Below are 23,359 nucleotides of genomic sequence, written 5' to 3'. Positions count from 1 at the left end.
CCGTTAGTAGGTCAATCCTTTATTATGTGTTGCAGTGTCTGTTTAGAACCTCACTCACAACTATCATTTCAACAAATCAATTTACACAGTATAGCATGGTATTATTGATCTGCAACAGTATTACAAGCTCCAGGATTATGAACAGGAAAAGTATCAAATAGCATCAACTCTAACTCTGATTTTACCCCGCAATACAATTGACATCATGCTGCAGTATGGATATAGATTTAGCTATGGCCCAGGGGTTTATTTTTTTTTTGATGTATTAATTTGTTTCACGGTTCTGCTGTTACTTTTCTCATGTATTAATACAGGCAAGAATGTTTCATAATATTTTTAAAAAAGCCTGTTTAGCTGGAAGGCCTTTTGAAAGAACATCATATGCTCTCCTCTAATTATTCCATAAAGTTAAATCTTTGTCTTATTTTCTCTTCCCTGGTAATTTTCTATTGTTGGGAGGAACAAGAGGGAAACTTGATACCAATTTTAACCTATTTTCCCTGGTGAAACAAAGTAAGAAATAGGCATAGCATGCATAATAGGTTAACTATGTTTTGTCATTTAGTGTTGTCTGTGGATAAGAGGTTGGCATACAAAATCTGACAGATATTCCCTCCCTTTTCTGGACAGATCCATACCGCCTTCCAGGAGGGAACCTGGGAGACCTGACTTGATCAGTAATTTTTGTAAGTGCATAGATAGGTCTGAAGGCTACATTGTTAAAGAGAAATGGTGAGAGAGGCTCTGAGAGGGACCTCAACGTACGCTATCTCCAGCTGCAGAGCTGAGGATGAACTCAAATCCCACATCCCCGGAGCAGCAGCAGGAACGGATGCCTCTTTTCAAGTCAGGGTTGGAGCCAGACTGTTCCTGAATTGCAGGACGGGGCTGGGGATGTTGGATGGAGAACAGGCCTGTTCCTGAATCCTAATGTTAGACAAGCAGGCATAGAGAGACTTCAGGTAAATGGGTATGGTGGGTAGGCTTCCTTATTGAGCTGAAGAAATAGGGCAAGATTTTAGATGGGATAATTTTCTTGCAGAATACATAATGTGCCCTATCAGTTAGATGGAATTATTACCCACTTACAGCATTCTACATAGCTAGAATGGTATTACTCATTCTCCTTAACAGAAACCTAGCACTGTGGTTTTGGTGACACACTGAAAATTTATTTTGATTTTCTTGTGTTTTCAGATGGAAATGTACTGTCTCCTTCCTGATCTTAGATTAGGGTCCATACTGAAAAAAAAAAAATTAAAGTGATTAAGAATAAAAGTTTATGTGCATTTATTTTTAAATGCTGGTTATGGGCCTCCCAGAATGAATCAGCTTTTTTCCTAAAAGCCTTGCTAAGTCCTAATTAGGAAATTGTCTATTTTCTCTTGCAAATGCCATATTATGTATGAGTTTTTCGACAAGAATAAAATATTGCTTTTTAAACAGGAGTGGATGTTATCACTTCTGTATGTATTTCCTGTGCTTAGATATAGCTTAGCAATAACAATACCACAATTACCAGAATGTATAATCTATAATGTAGTCCTGTGTAAATCAACACATAGCCGAACAAGTTGCACACATCCTGCAGGATACCACTGCCATTCTAAATTGTTTCCGGTTAACACTCTGCATCCGCAGGATGATTTCTGAGCCACGCTCAGACTGACTCCTAACTTAGAATACTGGAAGTTACCTCCTTCTAATATTTAATGGGATCTCAATATAGATTTAGGTATAGACATAGAGCTAAAGCATGTTTTGTTCATGATTACCTAAATGGGAAACTAGAAAACCAGACTTAGAGGAAAAAGAGTTTTGATGTTTTAAAAATACTTACGGGATTTCCAACAAGAACGTAAAATCATTGCAAACTTTGCAAGGGCAAATGTTCAGGATTTCAATTCAGTTGTTAAATTACTAAAATAATGCATACCTGGGTTTTACATACAGTGGAGACTTAAACGTATGATCTCAGATGCTCTGCGATTCCCTTTAGAATAGAGCATAATTTCTTCTCTATGTAAGCTATCTGAAAAATAAACATTTTTGAAAATAATTTTATGAAATTGGAGAAAAAGCAAAGTCCAAACTAAAACAGAAATACGTCATTTTAATTGCAACACACACTGCAGCCATACACTCAGAATAATCTTACAGGAATACTCTGACTGAATGTCACTGTCGTGATTCAGTTAGTCCAAACTAACTAACTGGACTGACTGACTCAGAAATTAAATCAAGTTGACCTGTTCAGTGACTTTGTACTTTTAGTTAGTTCTCTGATTCTGACTTTTCCAAACAGATGTTAAAACCAATACAAAGTTTTAAAATACTGTAAACCACTTAAGAAAACCCCAGAGGTGGCAGTTGTGTTATTTGACAACTTTTAGAATTGGACTCAATAAGCCTCTAATTCTCATTCCGCTTTATAGCTGGGGGACAGACCATCTTTCATGGGCATATGTAACTTCCACTGAGTCTCTTACAAGCCACCAGAATTTTAGTATGTTTTAAAATAATAATATAGCAATTTAGAGAAAATATATTATGCAAAACCTGTTATTTTTCTCTGTCTGATACAGGTCTACCATACCAAAAAGAGATTCTAGCAGGAAGCAACAATTGATGCAGTGCTTGCTTGAAAGGTATTTTAAATTATCCCTTTTTCTTGCTGCTTTTGGTACAAACTAATGTGACGAATAAATGACTCAAACTTAAATCTACCCATTTCAGAAGCTCATAGAGAATATTTGTTATCTTAGCATGCATACCTGCATTGCAGAGGTCATTGAGGGGAGCAGGGCAGGGGTGCAAGAAGTGACCATGGCCACGTGGCCAAGGGTAGCTGAAGAACTGAACACACACGTGCCGAGAGGAATGGCTAAGCCCCTGTGCCCTTCAGCTCTTCTGGGACATGCAAGTCTGCTATAAGACAGTGTAGCCATTCAGATCCACACAAATAACTTTTTCCTGTAAGCTTTATTGTCTTTTCTGTACTGGGTGGTTCATACATGTACTCATTTTACATTCCCTGTTATTGCCTTTTACTTTCTCTAGTCTGATCTTGTCTAGAAAGATGCTCAGAAACTTGATCACCTGTACTTAACACAGTTTGGGATGGCTGCCTTTCTAACCATGACTGAAGAAAAAAGACTACTAATAAATTTTACCTGTATATACTAATCCAGCTGCCCTCATACCAGGTTCCTCTGTAAGCACTTCATACCCCTTTGGAATTAACAGTCAACTGTATATTAGCATATGACAGGGTAATGGGGAGCCTGGCTATCCCTGGCTGTAGAAAAAACTCTGAAAATTAGGCTACGATGAGCCATAGGCACACTACGGTGACTGCATGGAAGCTGACTTAGCTGAAGCTGAGGATGAACTATTCTGCTTGTCCAGATTCAGGCTGACTCCTGTGGTACAGCTGAAGCAATCTAGATATACATCTCCTCGTGCTCTACATGAGAAGACACATCCGTGGGGCATGGTGTTTGCGCTGGTAACTCTGCTAGGACATACACAGCTCAGCTGGTCTTAGTCTCTATGGATCCAGTTCTTCATTCTTCATCAGCCTGTCTACTTAACCCTGAGCTATCTCTTCATTTCTGTACACGATTTTGGACTGTCACCGGTGTGTGGGTGTTGCTCCCACTCAGACAGCAGACAGACCCAGCTCTGCTTACATGAGGGATTTGAAAAAAAGCTTGCAAACCTGTGATGTCATTAGACATGCAGGTGATATTATGCTTCTAAAATAATTATTAATTCTCTTATGATGCAGATACTTTAGTCAGTTACAAAAAGCAGGTAGAATTATCAAATTATATTTGTCTTATTGCTAACTTTTTAGCTGTGGCACCACCTTGTGGACATTACTACATGGAATGAAAAGTTGACTAGCGGCAAAAAAGCAACCAAAACAGAGCAGGCATTTTGGAAAAACAACAACTATATTCACACATGATTTGCTAAAGCAGAGTAAAATAACTGAATTTAAAAACTGACTCCTAAAAATCCACTTATGAAATAAAATGTATCATAAATATTGTCTTCAGTGTACTCAGTTGTCTTTGCAGTTTTTACCAACTCTCCTGAGCATCAGCCGAGAAGAGTGGTGGCCTTCAAAACTATTTTTATTCCTTCTTGATTGATTAACTAGCAGCATCTGAACCCCAGTTCTGTTGTTGCTGTGCAAACAGACACGACTTGTGCAAGTATCCCAAGCAACAAGACTTGCAAAATCAGAACCATAATACTGAACACGTGGAGAGAACCTTAGGTCCTATTCCATAAACTCCACTAAACTCAACAGTGAGATTAGCGTCCAAGTTACGCCACAAGAAAAATAATCTGACAGAGGTGAACTGGTGGATCTTTTAAATGCTTGCTGAAAAACAAAACAAAACAAAAAATACATTTAAATTCTACTCTGTTGGCCATTAGATTCCCAGAACAACTTTTCACAGTTGAGATAACAGGGTGTTACTGTTATGAGTACTCTGTCTGCTATACGGGCAAATCAGTAAAGCACAGAGGAGCCAGAATTTTAAACAGAAGGAGATCTCCAGGTTGTGTGCAGCATATATCCATCCTGTGTGTGCCCATCTGAGTAAGCTCAGGAAGCACAATATTAAACATTGAATTGCATTTTCTATTTCTATCTCTTCAAAAAGGAACTGCATACAACTTGCCATTTACACTAGCATAAAGTGAAGGTGGAGGAGAAGATGAAGATTTGGACCACGTTCCTCCCCTCTTGGACTGTCAACGGACTGTGCTGAACTCTGCCTGGGGATCTCACATGTATAAACCCTGCTGGGCATGAACAGCTTCTGTGTCTCTGGCATGGTATCGGGGCACAGACCCCTCATTTCATGTCTCTTCAACTATGGCCTCTGCAGCCCAAACACTGCAGGCCCTTCAACTAATACTGACTATACCACAGCCCCTCCCCAAACTCTCCTTAGTAGTACATGAAAGTTCACCCACAGGAGCATTTCCATTTCTAGTTTAACTCTTTGACAAATACGTAACTATTAAAGCAAGGCATGGAAACTCAGCAGCCTTCAGCTGAGAAAACTTATTTTAAGTAGCTGTCTCAGTTAATTTTTATTTTCTTTTTTAGACAGTATCTCTTTTTAAAAGAAGTTTGCACAAGTTTCTTTCTTCTCACTTCTTCTGGATTTTTGTGCATTCACAAACTCTTCCCAATTAATCATTATAGTGATAGGAATAACCAGTAAATCAAGTTTTTGCCTGGCAGCCTCAGAGGCTGCTCCACAACTACCCACTGCCCTCGTGCCATTTCCAACTGAAATGGAGCGTTTCAGGAAACATCAGAGTTCACTAAATTGAATGAAATTAATAAATACAGGTAGTTAACAAACCTTTAGGGGGATGCTTGCTTGACATCTAAGGTAACTCTTAGAAGAAGTGGTCTAGCATTTGAGAAAACCAAACCACTCTGGGAAGAAACCAAGCACAGAAAATCTCAGACTAGCTAAAATGATATACTGAGTACTGTCAGCCAGGGAAGCAAACGCATCTCCCGTGGAGTTTACAGATCTTACTCAGGAGCTGTGGCTTACTGGGTTTTGGTGACACATTACTTACATGGATTCCACAACCTACATCCTTCTCTATTCTTACAGTTAGGTATCTTTAGTAAAGGAGGTAAATAATAATTGCTGCCACTCACTGCTGCATAATCTCAGAAGAAGAGGGACGAGGAGTACAGTTAAGGCATTGTCATGGCCTCTGAAGACTCTGTTAGCTGAAAATAATCTGATTTACAGGTATTGCACCAAGAAATAAACCTAGATGACAATGAAATTCAGAGTAAAATTTACTCTTTGTTAAATAACCACTTTTTATAATAATGTTCCTTGTTGAAGAAGTTACCAGCTGAAAAATGAAGACTGGAGGGGATTACAGGAATGGAGCTAAAATAGCTAAAGCAATCTCCGAGGCAGTCCGTTCCACAATAAAGTCACCCTGAAACAGATTATCAGGAAAGATCAGAATATACATCAATATAGATTTTTAGAAAGTTAGTTTATTAAAATGTCACGTAATGCAATTAAATAGACTTTATACCAAACAATATATATCAGAAAACACTAGAAAACCATCTTTAGCTAACATAGCTAAACGTACACAGAGATGGTTGGGCCAAAAGAACTTTGGAATTAATGAAAGAAAGTTTGAGCAGAAAATAACAAGGTACTTTTTAAAGGAAACACTTCCATTAATGACATAAAATGATACGATGTCATACCTGTTTGCGTTCCTGGGCCATCTGAAACAGAATAGTCTGAACACAGAGGAGGCTGTTACATACAATGTTATTTTCACATTAAGCTTTTTAACTTTCTTGTTTACATAGATATTTTGAACCATTTATCCTTCATTCTAGAACAGGCACTACTCTTGTTGGAACTGGTGTCTTTCCTTTGGGGATAGCAGTACTGTATCTGTTTTATGAAAGAACATAGAGTAAAATGTCATTTTTTTGCTTTAATATCTCATAAAATTAAAATATCTTTTAAATATGACAATGACAATGCAATTTTTACAATATAGATCTTTTTAGAATTGTCTCTTAGAAACTCAATTTTATTTTATTCTTCAATAAACAACATTTTGTTTATTCTTCTTCATCATGTTTATTCATCTTCAAAAAGATGAAGCAGTTTATGCTGGTAAAATTGTTTTCCTTTAGTATCTTCATACAGTAAACATTACAGTTATTTTACTTTTTGTGCTCAGTAATTCCCTAATATAAGTGCACTGTTTCGAATAAATATAGTGCTTCTAAATTCTTAGTGATTATTCTTAGAGATTGACTATTAAGATTATTTCCAATTTAACTTAATTATTTGTTTCTGAAAAAATAAGGCATTTGCTACCCCTTATTCATACTGAGTGCAGAGATTCTCCTTTTCCTTAGGCACCATCAATGTAATTCTGTTCCCCATTGCAACCAGTTGCACTAGTGCAGCCTTATTAATGGCCCTGGATGTATTTGGACGGAAGTTTTCATCCAGAAAATTGCAGCAGCGGTTACCGTAAACCTGGGGTGAGTGACACAGAAGAGACTGTGCCAAGTCTATTCTTATCTTGAACTCAGTTTATAAAAATATCTTATTTCTCATCTTCCTGAGCAGGTGAAAATATTTTGTGTCCATCAGATTCAGTTGATTTGCTTCTAGAAAAGAAGCTAATAAGCTGTGTGGTAAAAATAACCTTATATTTCCATAATGGTATTTTCTCCAGAGACTTGGAACTCCCTTGAATGTTTTAATTATCTCTTTCCTTAAAGTCAACGAAGTAGCATGGCACTATATTAAAATAATTTTCTTTGGGTTTCTGGAAGAACTGATTTCTTGCTGAATTAGCATATCAACCGCAAAAGCAATTTCCACAGCATTGGTGACCTTATATGACTTTACGTATTACAGAAGCTAGACAGAAACAGTTTCAGAGGGCTCTAACAGTTTAAAATTATTCAGTATAAATCCACTTATTAAACTGATACATGCAGGAGACAAGCCCCTGAAATTATGGTGCTAATCTGTACGGCTTAAAGTCAGATTTCTGCATTTTTAAATGCTGTACCCACCAACACAGAACCACAGTGGGTATTAACAGAAAATTGGGTGGAACAGGCAGAAATCTGGTCAGGCTGGAGAAAATCCTAGGAGGGAGAAAATGAGTGAGAAAGCAGCCAGCACCCCTGGGGTAAGACTACGGGGTACACAGCCCTTGCTTCGGGGAACAAAGGGGGTTCCTACCACAGGGAGAAGTGGAGATGGGCATCAAACCCTAGGCATGAAAATTTCAGGGGGTCCTTCAACAAGAGAAGAATATTGAGGTGACATTCAGAAAGTTTGCAGAAAGGGATGGATAAACCCAGTCTCCTCTAGTCCAAATGCAGAACCTATTTGGTCTACAGAAAAACAAAGCACACAACTCTCCAGCTATCAAAAGACAAGGTAATAATATTAAGTTATTTAATACTTTTTTTCAGTGAATTAAGGTTGCATAAACCTCTACGCTTATTAGACATTAGATTTAATTTCCTGTATTACTGAGAAATGGGTGACTTGGAGCTATATCAGGTTTGGACAGATATAATAGGCTATAAATTTATAAAAGGAAAACAGTAGAAGTAGGAACTGCTGCTAGAGGTGTAAATTTAAAATAACACTCTCCCCACCAAAAAACCCACCCCACGCAAAGACTATTACAGTCAGAGGAGATATGCTGTGAAAGCAGTAAGTCAGGGGAAAGTGGTGGCAGAAGATGGGAACTTATGACTAAGTTTATTTGACCTTCATATGTTATTTATTCTGAAGATGTAATTTTGTGGCTTCAGGATGGGTTCATCCATAGCAAAATATGATGTCTTCTGATAATTAGCGTGGGTGTTATTTATACATTTATGTCTTAGTCTATAAGATGCAACACGACTCCATATACTGATAATAAACTTATTATCTTATCGTTACTTATTGTTTCATTTGCTGAAGTGCAAAAAAAAGTAAAATCAAGTGCTTTATAATCCTTGTGTAATGTCCTCAATTTCTTGTTTTCCAGAGTGCCTTCCTTCTTTCTTAGAGGTAATATGAAAGACAAAGAGTTTTCTAAAGAAGGAGGATCCAGGAATTCTTAACACTGCAAGTTAGTTCCTCAGCATTTTCATGATGGAAAACCACAGGTAAGTCTTCCTATCACTATTCAGCTGATCTAAAAAACCACATTATTTCTACCTTTCCATATAAATCTTGTGTCTATTAAGAAATGCAAGCCATTTTTTAATTTCAGCTTTGTTCTTATTCTGAGGGTGCTAAAAGAATAGTTACAAGCTAACTGTATGAATTGCCATAGAATATGCAATGTAATTACATATTTTGATTTTACCTTGCTCAAATTATGATATTCTCAACTTCCTGAGGCATTGTATGTGCCTGTTACTGAAGTAGTACGTCAAAATTCATTGCGATTTGTTAAAATCAGTACTAGTAAGGAAATAAAGCATTTAACAATCCAACAAATGAATCCTGCATTATAAAGCACCAAATATTCATTTCTAGAGTAAAGTATATGGTGAGATTTTCCAGAGCAAGATTAAACTACAGTAGGTGTTCAGATAGAGAGAGGCCACTACCATCTGCAGTCCAGCTGAAGTGAGAGATCATTATGGGTATTCAGTGTCATTGATAGTAAGACCCAAGCCACTTCTATATTTGTAAGTCAAATATCACTCTGATGAGATATTCAAAATACTTAGCAGCTCCCTTTATGCCTTTTCTGGGCCTCAGCCATCTGGATGTATTTCTAGGGTCACAGTCTTTGCTTTCTTTAGGATTCCTACACAGTCAAGTTCCAGCTAAAATGCTGACAAGACATAAGCAAGCTGCTTCAAATATTCACAGCACCACTGAGGTTGGAAGCACCTCTGGAGATCATCCAGTTCAACCCCCAGCTCAAAGCAGAATCACCTGGAGCAGGCTGCCCAGGACCTTGCCTGGTTGGGTTTTGCGTATCTTCAAGGATGCCAACTCCACAACCTCTTTGGGCAACCATATAACAGATCTCCAGTCTCTTAAATCATCTCCATGGCCCTTCCCTGCACTCGCTCCAGCATGTCCATGTCCTTCCTGTCATGGGGAGCCCAGAACTGGGCACAGTACTCCCACTGTGGTCTCACCAGCGCTTAGTAAAGGGGAATAATCACATGCTGGCAATGCTTTTCCTAATGCAGACCAAAATGCTTCTGGCACTCTTTTCCAATATATATGTTTACAGATATAACAGAATTTTAAGGACATGGTTAGTTTTATATTTCCAGGGCCTACTATATACCAGGGTAGTACAAACTATATTATTCTGATAATCCATGTTTTATGTCAGTATGAGGGATTGTATTTATGCTCTTGTTACATGCTTTTCCTAAATAATTGGGCCATTAAAAATAGTTGTTTGGGATGACTATATACTGCCTTGTAAAAACATCTGTGCAGTGTATTTCTAAAGGTTAACACTGAGAACCTCTAACTGTGCAAATCCGGGTATCTTTGTAGGAATGAAGGCATCTTGGAAGACTGCAATTCTAAAGAATATGAATTCTCAATTTCATCATGTTGTTAGTGTTGAGATCGAAAGATAACAGATTAATTACCATTATGTTTAACTCACAGATAACCTTTTGTAGCAGTAACATCCGGCTCAAGTTCCACAGTTTCCAAAAGCACTCCATACTGTTTCAGGAGCCAAAAATCCAGTTCTCCCTCATGTATTCCTGAGAACCTTCCACTTCCTCTGCAGCTGCCACAGTGCAACTGTGGACAATACACTTATGTATTGACAACACACAAATTTTCTGTGGAGAAAGGTCCATAGACTTTCCAGTGGGTCCTCAGGCAGCCTAAAGCAATGAGATGTTCTACCAGATTTGTTTGTCTTGGCAAGGAAGAGAGCAACCTTGTTCTTGAAAAATCTACATTTAGTTCCTCAACTATAAACAATTTTCATCAGTTCTTCCATCTGCAGTATATGTCTTTGTTTGGCAAACAACTTGCAGTGTTTCTTGTTATACATGTCAAATTGTTTCTGTTCTGCAAGAGCTACGATGACTTAAAGGACCAAAGTTTCATGTGGTGGAAGGAGTTTGTTCCCTCTGAATCCAGTGGTACCGTTACTGCCTGGGCTGGTCCACGATTTCTTTGCATTTCTCATAGTCTGTGGCTGCAGAACACAGGAACAATTAGGCAAAGCAAAACTCTTTGCCGTTAGTGACATACCAGTACAGAAGCCAATACACAGTGTAGCTAATGTCCTCTTACCTTCTGGAAGAGTTTAAAGCAGGATGCAAAATAGTCTTCCAAAAATACACAAAGTCCTTTCCACCCTTCTTCCTACAAAGGTATGCCAAAAGCCCTGGGAAAGCCTTTTGACTCTTCAGCTACATGCTCAAAAGAAAATTGGGAGACTGGAAAAACCCCACAATATAATTAGGACAATGCTGGGCTTCATATTAACATTATGAAAAGCAAACACCTTTCATACCACTCCCAGTTCTCACATATCCGTGCTGAAGTGAGATTAAAATTCAGATGCTAGGAAGCAGAGTAGCTCTTCCCAAAACAACATTAGATTGGCCCAGGTGGCCACAACCTGCATGATTTTTCATAGACTGACTTTCAAAGTCAGTCTATGCCTTTTGGTCTCAGAGATGTTGAATACCTTTCTCAGCTTTTTCCAATGCAGACCAGATGTTGTATTGTGATAATTCTCTCATGGGCCTTTGCCATTTTGACTCTCCATCAGCTAGGGATCCAAAGAGACATTACTTGAAAAACAGGAACCATAAAAGAGCCAGGAACTTATAAATTAAAACATAAACATTAATTTGTTTTCCAAGATACAGATGTGTTTTGTCAGTTCAAGCCTTGATCTCTCCACCAGTTAAAGGCAACAGTTGTTCTGTGGAGGCATGCACTGGAAATTAGCCAACGGGCATTAACTTTTGGTTCTGATTGAACTGGGGAAGATTTGAAACAGAAACCCAGAATTAAAAGTTGTGATCGTAATTAATGGCTGATGCCATTTTAAAACGTTCACAACATCAATACCAGAAAAAGTGTCTTACCATAAGGAACTGTAGAATTATTTTGGATGAGACTTGGAAGAGTTTCAAGTTGTCTTTGGTGATGGCAGGGGCCTTTCCTTCTCCTTACCTTGCTGATTTTTTTATGCACAGGGACCAGGATCCATCTCTGGGGAAGTGGATCCTATGGTGGTGACTAATGCAAGCTGTAGTGGGGTTATGGCAATGTGGCACCACCACAGCTCTGGAGAAAGGGACAGGTCTGGCAGCGGAAGGGACACAAGGCAGAGACAGTACAGGTGCAGAGTAGTGGAACAGGCTGATACCACAGACATGAAAATGTAAGTAACTAACTGTATACTTTAATAACTATTCTGGTAAAATACTACAGTAACATCGATACTGTTCTTTAATATACAGCACTGTATCCTTGAAGAAGTTAATTGCAAAGACAAAACACTGTCTGGTCAATAAAACTTTGGTATGAAGGATTGGCTCTGGTGAGTTTATAAAGAGGTAGATCAAAAGCTTTCCTCCTTTTGATCAAAAAGAAGAATCTGCTCAAAGTGTAAGCCACCTAGCTGCAAAAACCTACCACTGCTGAAAATCAAACATAAAGTACTATGCTAAAATTACATACCAAAGTTGGAATTCAAATGTCATTATGGAGACACAAATTTAAGAGAGCACTTTCATATATTACAAACACAAATGCTCAGAGTTCAACTGCATATATTTAATTTTGTAGTAACGTAATACATCAAGCCTTGTTTTCAAATGGCCATTGAAAATCCTTCAATCTTTTTTAATGTTAAATCACTTCATATATCAGTATTATTACATCTCTTAAAATTCTGATATCAATAAAAACTGAATATACAAAGATTTAAAATAATAGAAAGGCTAGAGGCAACCAAAGAAAACATTTACCAAAATGTGCATAATAAAGAGATAAGGTGAAGACTTACTTTCTTTTCTAACATGACCTACTTGTGCACTAATTTTTTATCTTTAAAAAGTCACACCTCTTCATTCCCTTTCAAATCAATTTTACACGCCTACACAACTCTCCTGCCAGTGGATTACTGCAAGTTCACACTTAAACTCTGAGTTTCCAGTCCTGCTGTATTTTCTTGATAACATCTATTAGTACAAGAGATTCATATTCCTCTGCAACTTTTAGCAACTAAGCCTCTGTTTATGATACCCTGCAGAAGTATGATACTTCTGTTTATGATACCTCTGTTTATGATACCCCTACATATCAGCAGAGGAATGTAGAACAGGTCACTCTTCAGCGTATTGATGTCATCATTTTCCTTCCTTCTCATACGGGCAAATACAAGCAACTATAATTTCTAATACAATCTAATATGAAAAGTATCACTGAATGCTTGCCCTTGTCTTATACTCCTCCAGAGACTTCTGCTTTTACCAACACGGGCTTTTTCTAGAGCTTTCTGCTCAGAATAAGGAAATAGTCTGTCCTTTATACCAGGGGTTGTCCTTTCTCTGCACTACAATGAATTCACTTGGTGGAGCAGGGATTCTGAGCAATCATTATTCCCTCTTGGACACTTCTGGAATAAATTCTTGCTTTCCAATACCCTTTTAGTACAAGCTTTACATATTCATTTTCTTTTCCAAGGCTACAGCTACTTCTCTAGATTTCACACCATACTAATAATATCTGTCTGTACTCCTCTTGTTGAATTGTTCATGCTTAATTATTTAAGCGCAGGGAATTATAAGTAGCTGTTCCCACTTCCCTTGAAGGGTGAACTAGCATATGCTGTTCCCTGTCTCTTGAGGAAGAAACACCTTCCACATAAAGGAACCACAAAGCTCCTTTCATGGCTTCATTTCACACTAAGAAAGATTTTTATTTTTATTGTGCATGCTGGTTCCAGCAGAATTTGCTTTCAGGTAAAAATTTTAGTCCTGTATATTGCTACAGGCTTAAGATTCTCTCCCTTAAGGAACAGACTTTGAGAACAAAATTGAGAATATGCATTTTTCTCAAAGCTTTTCCCCTGCCTCAGACAATTCCTCAAAGATGCCCTTCACCAAAAACATAGAATTCTATTTCAAAAGAGGCTTTGGATTGCTATGAGAAACAAAAGCAGACAGTTAGGAACTCCCAAGCATCCACAGGCATTTCTGTGAATTTTTTAATAATATGCTGGTAATGTGCATTTATAGTTTTATCTGTTAGTTTATTAAGAACGGTGACTTTTTTAGATCTATATATGCTACAAAAGAGTTGTGTTTATGAAATTCCCAGACTACCGAAGGATGAAAATCTAAGTCTTTAGATTCAGTATGAAGTAAACAGTTATTTTAAACTAAACTGTAAAGTGGCAGATGTACACCCACTTTTACAGGTAATTTTAAGTATTATAATATATTGTACCTGATATGTCTTTAAAGTGAAGACTTCATCCAGACTCCTCTTGATACGAACTAGGAAATTCCTTCCTGGCTTTGTGATGTCCAGATCATGAACTTTTGTCTCTTTTTTAATCACTGTGCTTAGTCAGACATCCACTTGTAGGAATAGCAACCTCTGTTCTCCTCCCAACAAAGGGGCTGGTATGGCACCCTATTCACATGCCATATTCCTCTTTACTCTTCTCATCCCTTCCAAGCAAGCCACTGTGACCAAACTTTCCCTGGGTACACTACCTTCACAGAAAAAAAAAGTGGTTACATTTTCAGTTAGAGATGTAGGATGTCTTTTGAAGAGTAGATTGGATTTAAGCACATACCCACCTCCTGCTTAAAATTCACACAGACCTAACCCGCAAATTCAGTGAAGAGCAGCTCTTTTCTACTATTGCCACTCAAAACTCCTACTGGCATCATTCTAAAACCTTAAAATAAAGATCATATTCTCATATTCATTACGTTTGTTTCTCAAGCAGTTATGTTGCTCAAGACATTAATCTTTTTGCATGGAGTATAACTGTCAAATGCCAACCCAAGAAGTAAAAAATGGAGCTACAGATGTTTTAGCATGGAGGCACTTCTGCCAATCTTTCCCTAGATGTCGCTACACTTTCTGGCTACTTTATTATAGCCTTTATTATTAAATGGAAAACTATTGTATAGTTTCCTGATTTCCTCATATAGAAGAAACAGAAAACTATCATATAGCAACCCAATTTCGTCAAAGTGACAAAAAGATATTCTAATTATATGTATGTATTATTCTATATAATAATTGTATGTATTATTCTATATAATATATTCTACTAATGTCATACTGAAATCTGAAAATAGCCTTTCTCACAGGCTTGTTTTCATGCTCTCTCTACCTTCCTAACACTCTTCCTACCAAGTACGTTGGCTCATTGAGTCTGGAGTTGCTTGCGCTTTTCCATCACTTTGTGCTGAAACCAAGTATCTCCTTAAGGATATTCCCAAAGTTTCCAGACTCAGTTTTCATGCATACTTTGCTATTCTTTCTGTCTTAAAATTTTTTTCAAAGAATGTCCTTCTGCCCTTATATGATTTTGCCACCTAAAGACTCATTTATACTATACAAATGCTACAGGAAACTCTGGGAATTCAAGGCAGGATTCAGGCTTGTTAGTGTTTTAGCAGATTCAGACTTAAAACAGTGTTCTGGGGACAACATGCTTGTTTATGACCTCTCTGTAATTCACTGTTTCTTACCTGTGGAAATAGTCTTCAAAAAGCATATTTCAATTTCTACACATGAATGAAGTTTCCATACTGTCCAGCAATATGAAGACTTCCAGTTTATTGCAAAGATTACCAAAATATCTTCAGATTTTCTAAGTATTTCAAATCTGTTGTGCTGAAGTAGTCATTGATTGGTTGTCCACAAGATGGGGCTTCTACAACGGAGATCTTTGTATCCAAATTTAAGATTCTGATGCAAAAGCTATGAATGGCATCACAGTTGACAGGAACACTTTTAGCCCAAACTTTCAAGTTCTGGCACAGGAACAGTCCTCGCATAAGGAACCCCACTCCCCATTTCTTGCGTGAAAACAACAGTGCTTCAGGAAATCAAAACAGCAGCAAGTGATTTTACCTTGTCCTTAACCCTTGCACTGTGCTGGTGTACAGCTTATGAGTCAGAGGCAATACGCACCATTGCAATCATCCTGCGTCTTGCAGAGATTCTGTAAGGTCATCTACTTCTACATGAGCTTTTGTGGAAAAGTACGCAGTCCAAAACACCAAATGAAGTGTATGCTGTTTTGAGACATTTCCTAAGTCAATATGTAGCCTAATGTATGAATTTCTAAAGCAGCCTGCAAATCCACTGTTAGGATGTTCCTGCTAAGATGATAACACCTCCAAAAAAAGGTTGGGAAAGTAGCTCCACAGAGTCTGTAATTCCTATAAACTTAACTGAAAAGGGAAAAGTTCGCTGTTACAAAAACTAACTGTAGGCATGCACTTCAAAATGAATTAAAAGAAAAATAATTTATTCTTAGACAAAAAATTTTGAAACATCTTAAGAAAAAATAGGAATAGACTTACAGTACCTTTAGCTGTCTTGTTTCAGTGTCTGGGAAGTGTTTGTTTAAATAGTATGATTTGTTCTGCTAAAAAAAAAGGCCTCCTTCCTCTTTTGTCATATAAGTAAGCTTAAACAATCCAGATTTTCATGTCTTATAGGAATCTCCACACAACCAAAACCAGGACAGACTAACTGGGATTGTACAACTACCTTCTTGTATCCCTTCTCATAGCACTACAGAAATCAGGAAGACTTAATTTACGATCATTCCTGTTTTCTGCATGATGTAGTTGTTTTCTAGAATTTTTTGCAGGAAGCACAGTATTCCACCAGACAACAGAAGTGTTTGAGCATGCAAAAGCAAATACTGGTACAAATTTCCAGCCTGCTCTCCCTCCAAGAGGAGGGTGCACACACATGGACTATTCAAAAAGTAAAACTGAATCTTAAGACGACGAAACACTTCTGGCCAGGTGGTAAAGTTAACTTCCCAAAGACTAACTCCTCCCCAGTGCCAGAGGCAGTCATTCACAATCACCTAATACTTTTTTCACAAAATCTTCAGTGATTCCTCCTCACGTTCTTTCTGTTCAGTCTCCAGTAACTTGTCTTCTGCAATTCAGCTAGCTAAGCCGTCACAGACCAGAGTCTCAACAGGAAGTGCAAATAGTACCCTTCAGAATAATCATCTGGAGAAGTATAAAATAAGAAAATCTGAGTAGGGAGGAATTACATGGAGAAGGATAGGGAGTGACAGTGTGCTACAAACTGAAGTCAGTGATGTTGTATTATGAAAAAGGAAGCACACTAAGTTTGATAAATGGCATTTTTGCATATACTAAATAATATTCTCTTTACTCAACACTAAGGTTTTAACTGGAGTACTCTGTCCAGCTTTGGATGCCACACTTACTGAAAAAGTGGACCAGAGAAAGAGCCTGCAGGACAGTGAAAAGTATGTGGGATTTACAGATCATGAACCATAAGGAAAGACTGAAACAAAGCAGCATAACAGTCTTCAGATGTCTAAAATCACTACAACAATGCAGACAGGACATGTAATAAAGAGTTTCACTTCTAGCAATCTTAGATATTAGGAAAAATTTTGAAATTGCAAGGGATTAGAACACAGTACCTACAGACGTCACTCAGTATCCAGAAACAGTTTCAACAGTTTTCTGTCAAGGAATGACAAAGACATAGGTGATCTTGGACTGGGACAGAGTTGTATGTCAGAGGGTCACACTCCGTAGGTCCTCATTAATCTTTCCATGTGCCATTTTATCACTCTGTTATTGCAGAAGACCTATAGCTACCTACAGGAAGAAAACGAGATTTTAGGCTACAGGAAAAATGGTGAAAATCAGAAAAACAGGACTTAGGAGAAGGTGAACAAGAGGTGTTTTAAGTTGTGCAGCAGAAAGCATATTCAACTTGGACAAATGATAAATGCCCTAATTCCATGTCAAAGAGGAACAAGCATTTCAGATACTACCTCACTGTCGCAGTGAACTGAAGGCTTTGTGAGGAATAAAAAGCCTCCAAGATAAAAAATTCAGATGAAATAATATCATGTTCAACTTCATACCCCTCATTAGTTGAGGTAATTTTGGCTTCTGGACCTGCTACTCCAAATATCTATCTTTTCCCCACACCTTGGGCAGAATATCCCTGAACCCGCAGTGACGGTACCTGATGACTAACAAACTGGCCACTGGTGAACTCTGGATAGAGCTCACTCCTTGCAAATTCAAGAAGTATTTACACACAGCAGAAAGTGAAGAAAGACCAACCCTTCAATTAAAATTGAAAATTAAATTAAAATTTATTTAAATTAAATCAAAATTTAAAAGATTAGTTAAAACATAGATTTCTGTGTATTGAATACCCACTACTTGTTGAATGCCAGCCCAGTACTCAAGTGTGCCAAAGCCTGTCAGGGGGACGTGTCAGCAAGTCACACTCCTGCTCAAATGCAACAGTTATCCTGCAGTAACTGTGATTCCTTAATATTCTGCTATTGGGAACTTCACCACCCATTCCACTTACCCAGTCTTTTACCTACTGCCATGTTTTCTTACTGGCATTTTCTAAGGATATAAGGAAGAGTGAGAATTAAAATAACACAGCAGTAATGCCTCTGTTGTAAATCACCCGAGAGAAATGAAACAATATAAACCAGTCTGGTACCTTTTGGGGTTATCTGTATATGACCTACTGCAACTAAAACCATTCCCGAGACATTTGACCTAATCTGCCTTTCAAAGCCTTCAGTAAGCAAGATTCCCAGCTAATCAATTCCAGTGCTAAACTAGTCTTGCAGTTTGAAATAATTTCCTGATGTCTACCTTAAATCTCCTACTCCAAGTCCATCACCTCTTGCCCTAGACCCACTGAACATGAAGAAAAATGTGTTCCTTCTCTCTGGAGAAAAACTTTCTACATTTTTGAAGATCATTACCACTTTTCCCAACACTTTCATTTTCTTTAGACTAAACAACCCCAATTCTTTCAGTCTTTCCTCTTAGATCATGTTTTCTAGGTCTCTGATCATTCTTGAAGTTGAGACTGTGGTAATCTGTGGTACACTGAGAAAAAGGAAAATTGACTCCTACACAAAATTCACCATAAAGCTGGGTGACAGAGGGTTTGTTTGAAGAGGTTACTTTTGTATGATGACTGTCTGCTTTGTTGTTTGGGTTTTTTTAATGCCAAAATACATATCCTTTTTTTTCTTTGTGACACACAATGTACACGCCCCAGTGCATGGAGTAGTTAGGCATTACACTCCTTGGTGATAAAACACTTTGGATCTGGGGAAAACAGTTATTATGAAACGCAACTTATTTATGCCAATAATGGAAAACATATCCTTACCAAGATGGTATCCTCAGGCTAAATTGATGTAAGTGGTATTTGTGATAGCAGGATAATTTAAGCAGAAGTTTAAGTAATTTTTAGAAACATGAGCAAAATGCTGCATCACAAAGTGCATTTCAGGGAAATATGTTAGTTCCATAATTGCTTTCTAGTGCTGCATTCACTCTCTTTCGGAAAACAATATACAATTGTAATATGTACTGAGAAATGTCTACAGTTCAGCTAAAATCAACAAAACTAAAAATAATCATGTGCATCTTAGCAGATGCTATGTTCTTTATGACCAGATAAACTAACTCAGTCATTCCCATAATCAGATTCACATATATAATAGAAGAATGTAATTTACTTCCATTCTCCAGAGGTATAAAATGCCTTTTTTTCCAGAAAAAGGTTTTAAAATCATAATGCGTCTTATTCACCAACATTACCCGAACAAACAGTGCTATCTCTGAACCTATGGGTACCATGGCTTGGAAAGATTGCACTCAGAAGTTAACTGGGCTTCTGTGTATGAATTGAGAAAACAATCTTATCCAGAAGAAAGATAAGACATAATGAGAGATGATAAGTGCTGGGAAAATAAGCGTGATGGAAGAAAATGAAGTGAAAACACTTTTCCATGCTGAGGACAGAAAAGGTCTTTCAAAAACTTTCGTTGAGCATGACACATTAAACATACCCAAAATCTTGTCCAACAATAACATGACCATGGATCGTGTAAAATGAAGTCACCAAAGGGTCTTTTATCTATAAATTAGGCAATTTATGATGTCAATTTTGCAGAGAAACTATTAAGAAGAAAGACTTTTCACGTCCTCAGTGGTTTTTAGATTTTTAACTCTAAAAGAAAGGGATTTTTCAGTAAGATAGCTCATCATCTCTGACTAGCTCATATGAGCCTTAAGAATACAGCATTATGTAACTTGTCTCCTCTCATATCAAAACCCTCCAAAATAAAAGATAAACATTCAATCGTTTGCATCCTTGAAAAACATTTTTCATGAATTTCCATTTTGTTTTTAAAAATATATTTCACTTAGAAGACACTAGCTGCCAAAAAATGGTCAGAACAGACCTGTATACGACATTGTCATATCAAGACTTACTGGAACATAATCCTGTACACTGGAAAATTTCAGACTACCCCATTTCCATTCTGACAACAGATTATAGCCAATTGTTTAAATGTTTACAGGTAAGAAAAACTTTCATGGACTTAGGTTGCCAGTTCTGTATTGATATTAGTCCAATACAAATTTTTCTATCTGCATTCATCTTTTCTACCAGTAGTATCTATGCAGTCCTAAACCACTACATGGCTCTTTCTTCCATCTGTAGGATCATTTTAAGGCTCTAGAAAACCCAGTCTGATAATTATCTGTTCCCCAAATTAAGCGGGGGAAATAAAAAACAGAGAGAACTAAAGCCATCGGTTGAATTGTCCTACGGTTCTGCTGGAACTGGGAAACTGTCCTTGTAAATCACATCCTCTAGAAAAAAGGACCATATAAAACCTATTTGTGAGCCTCCAAGTCTATATGGAACAAGGATCTCCTGCAGCATGAACAGCTCACAAACAGGGGCCTGTTTTGTTTTGGTCTAATAGTCTATTTGGTCCACAGTCACCTCTACCATTCTGCATGTGCAAGGATCACCTCTGTGTCTGTTTCCACAAAAGCAGACCCTTCTAAGCAGCCTCTGTACTTAAAAATATTGTCTGTGGAGAGTAGGTACAGTGAAGCCTGCCAGGTCTGTTCAATTTTCTGTAACTTAATACTGAGAAACAGTGAAAACACTTCACGTGTTCTCTAGAAAAAAGACTCCCATCAACTAGTTACTGAGCAATAAGGACAAGCAACCTCAACTTGAAAAGCTCCTCGACTGCTTTCTTGTCCCCCAAAGAAACATGGTAGCAAAAGGAGTAGCCTCAGTGTCACATCACAGCATACGCAGGGATATTAAAAGACAACATTTGTGCATTTGTGAACACAAGAATTTTTCCATTCTCCATCTCCTGGACCACTGTACAACTTTTGAGCTGGTGGTGCAAAGCCGTTATTAATGACCTACCTGACATAACAGGAGTGAATGGCCTAGTAAACAAGTGGCTTAAACCATCCCTACTTTGAAGAAGCCAGTAATGACTGGTAACAGCTCTTCCTCCTTCAGAGTTCTCACAGATGCAGTCTGTCATGTTGCAAAGCCAAATGTGAACTGCTGCTTCCTCTTTGGTCTTTGTGAGTCCCCCACGAAAAGTAGATCTCTTCTGGCATTTGACAAGTCTCCATCCTTCAAACGTAGCCCAGATTTGGAGCATCCTGTACCTACTAATGGGAAAGTTTTAACTGGTCTTAGCAGTTATTGCTTTGGGAGATCTGACTTAAGGTAAGTAAAGGCCACATCTATATTGCGGGACCCCTGAGTATGCCCCAGATGTGTCCTGACTGCATATCAGGATGAGACCAGAGGCCCACATTTGCACGCTGGTTTCCAAAGAAAGGAAATCTTGGCATGCCAGCCAGCAGGGAGGCACCACCTGCTCCCACAGGACCTCCACGCTGTACAGGACCAGGACTGCAAAGCACACTGTGGCACACGCCTGTGGCCTACGCTGAGCTACACCAATGACACAGGCTGAAGCTCCACAGAGAGAATAAACCATGAAATGACAGCTGAATAAGGAAGTCTTTCTAGTTGCCAGTAATCTTGTTCCCAATGTTGCCACTGCCCAACTGAAAATACCAGTAACAGAGCTGGAGCCTCACCAGCAGGTTCTCACAGCAGACAGCTCTGACATTGCCTTAACCTTGAAATCATGACCGGGTGAGGCAGCGGTTCCTGGATCCTCTCCAACGATCGCTTGCCTAATTCTCCTATTAAACCAAGTCAACATACTCATAGGATAAACACCCAAATGACCAAGTCATCTATAGCAGTCATTATTATTTACAGCAGCCCATTGCAAAGCCTCTCCATCACGAGCAATGCTCACAATTTGTGCACCATTTTTATTCTCAGTTTCTTAGAGAAGCCTAAAACTGTGTTTGAACTCCATAAATGCCAGTAATAACTTTCCTATTGGTACAGATTTTACACTGGGGCTGTTTAGGTTATCCATTGATAAGCAGCGAAACAAAATTCCTAAACAGCAATAAAACACAATCTTCAAGAAAGAACTCGCATGGATAATCAGCAAAAAGTCTGTTCCCAGGTCCCAGAGGTCCACCACAGGACCTCTCAAATGCTTAAGTAAAGGTTGTAGAGCCAAATACGTCACTGTGGACAACTGGTTTGTAGACACTTTGACCTAAGATGGAAGCTCTACTGCAAACCAGGACTGACATGGATCAGCAGAGAAGCCTGTGGTAAACACTGGCCATGCTGTGCTGCCTTACAAACTGTACTTTCTAGCTGTTCTCATCTGCACCAAATTTGCTTCACTTTAAAAAATACTGTAACAAAACCATATTTTTAAACATATTCCATGGTCTGAATCTGAAAGCCAGGGAGGGATTTTGAGGAACCGTCCCAGATGACAAAGCTGGAAAGAACACTTAAGGGATCGTCCTGTGAAGGAAAAACAGTGAGTGTCGTTCCCCTCTGTGCAGCTAGCACGCTAACGCGGTGAAAGACGGCATTCGCTCTCTTGAAATTTGCATTATCTATACTTATCTATACTTACATCCAAGCCTGAATAATTTTTTTATGAAGAAAGAAATGGAGCTAAAGACATGGTTTATCTTGGTATCTGCTTATCATATACAAAGCCTGAACGGCTACCTTCAGAAACATAAAAGTGATACAAGAAGCGCCTGTTGCCTTTTTTGCTCCACATTCGGGGTTCACTGCCCTGCCCCTACGACTACGCCCCCTGCCCGCTCGAGTAAAGCCAGCGATAAGCGCCAGAGGAACCCCCTTCCTTCCCGAGAAACAACCCGGGGGTGACCCACACGCCGAGGAAGCATCCTTGGCCTGACACAAACCACCGCCAGCCGGGGCGGGGCGGGGCGGGGGAGCCTGCAGCCGCCGCGAGGGGCCGGAGCCCCGCAGCCGCCGGCCGGGCCCCGCCGCCCGCCCGCCCCTCCGCCGGAGCGGGGCGGCCTGTCCGCCGCGGCCGCGCCGCCCTGCCCGGAAAACAAACAAACACAAAGCACTCCGGGGGTGGAGCAAAGCGGCACCCACCATTTTGGGGGCCGGGGGGAGCCCACCGCCCCGCGGGCGGCGGCAGCCGGACGGGCCTCCCCCTGCCCCGCTTCGCGTCGTCCCGCCGGGGGCGGGCAGGGCTCCCCCCGCCGCGGGGCCGGGCGCGCCGGAGCGGGGCCTTGCGGCTGCTAACCTGGCCCGGCGGGGAGGAGTGA

At 39.1% G+C, this 23,359-nt stretch overlaps 1 long non-coding RNA gene across 7 annotated transcripts; it reads right to left on the bottom strand.

Annotated features, from left to right (window-relative positions):
- Positions 1-10: 10 nt before the first annotated feature.
- LOC140654037 (uncharacterized) lies at positions 11-23,350 on the bottom strand. Of its 7 annotated transcripts, XR_012043330.1 has the most exons (12): positions 23,184-23,350; positions 21,072-21,328; positions 17,254-17,434; positions 15,299-16,006; positions 14,034-14,305; positions 11,257-11,340; positions 10,857-11,002; positions 10,210-10,758; positions 6,287-6,482; positions 5,911-6,003; positions 1,937-2,032; positions 11-1,242 (listed from the first exon to the last, which is right to left on the bottom strand). It is a non-coding gene; the product is annotated as an uncharacterized lncRNA (long non-coding RNA). The 7 variants fall into 7 exon arrangements; XR_012043331.1 differs by having other exon boundaries at positions 10,193-10,758; positions 10,857-11,340; XR_012043329.1 differs by having other exon boundaries at positions 10,857-11,340.
- Between the last annotated feature and the right edge of the window lie 9 nt (positions 23,351-23,359).

Source organism: Ciconia boyciana, chromosome 7 (assembly GCF_034638445.1).
Source record: "Ciconia boyciana chromosome 7, ASM3463844v1, whole genome shotgun sequence".
In the NCBI taxonomy this organism is placed as follows: Eukaryota; Metazoa; Chordata; class Aves; order Ciconiiformes; family Ciconiidae; genus Ciconia; species Ciconia boyciana.
The sequence above is the reverse complement of the archived record's forward strand: the minus strand, read 5'-3'. Positions and strand labels throughout refer to the sequence as shown.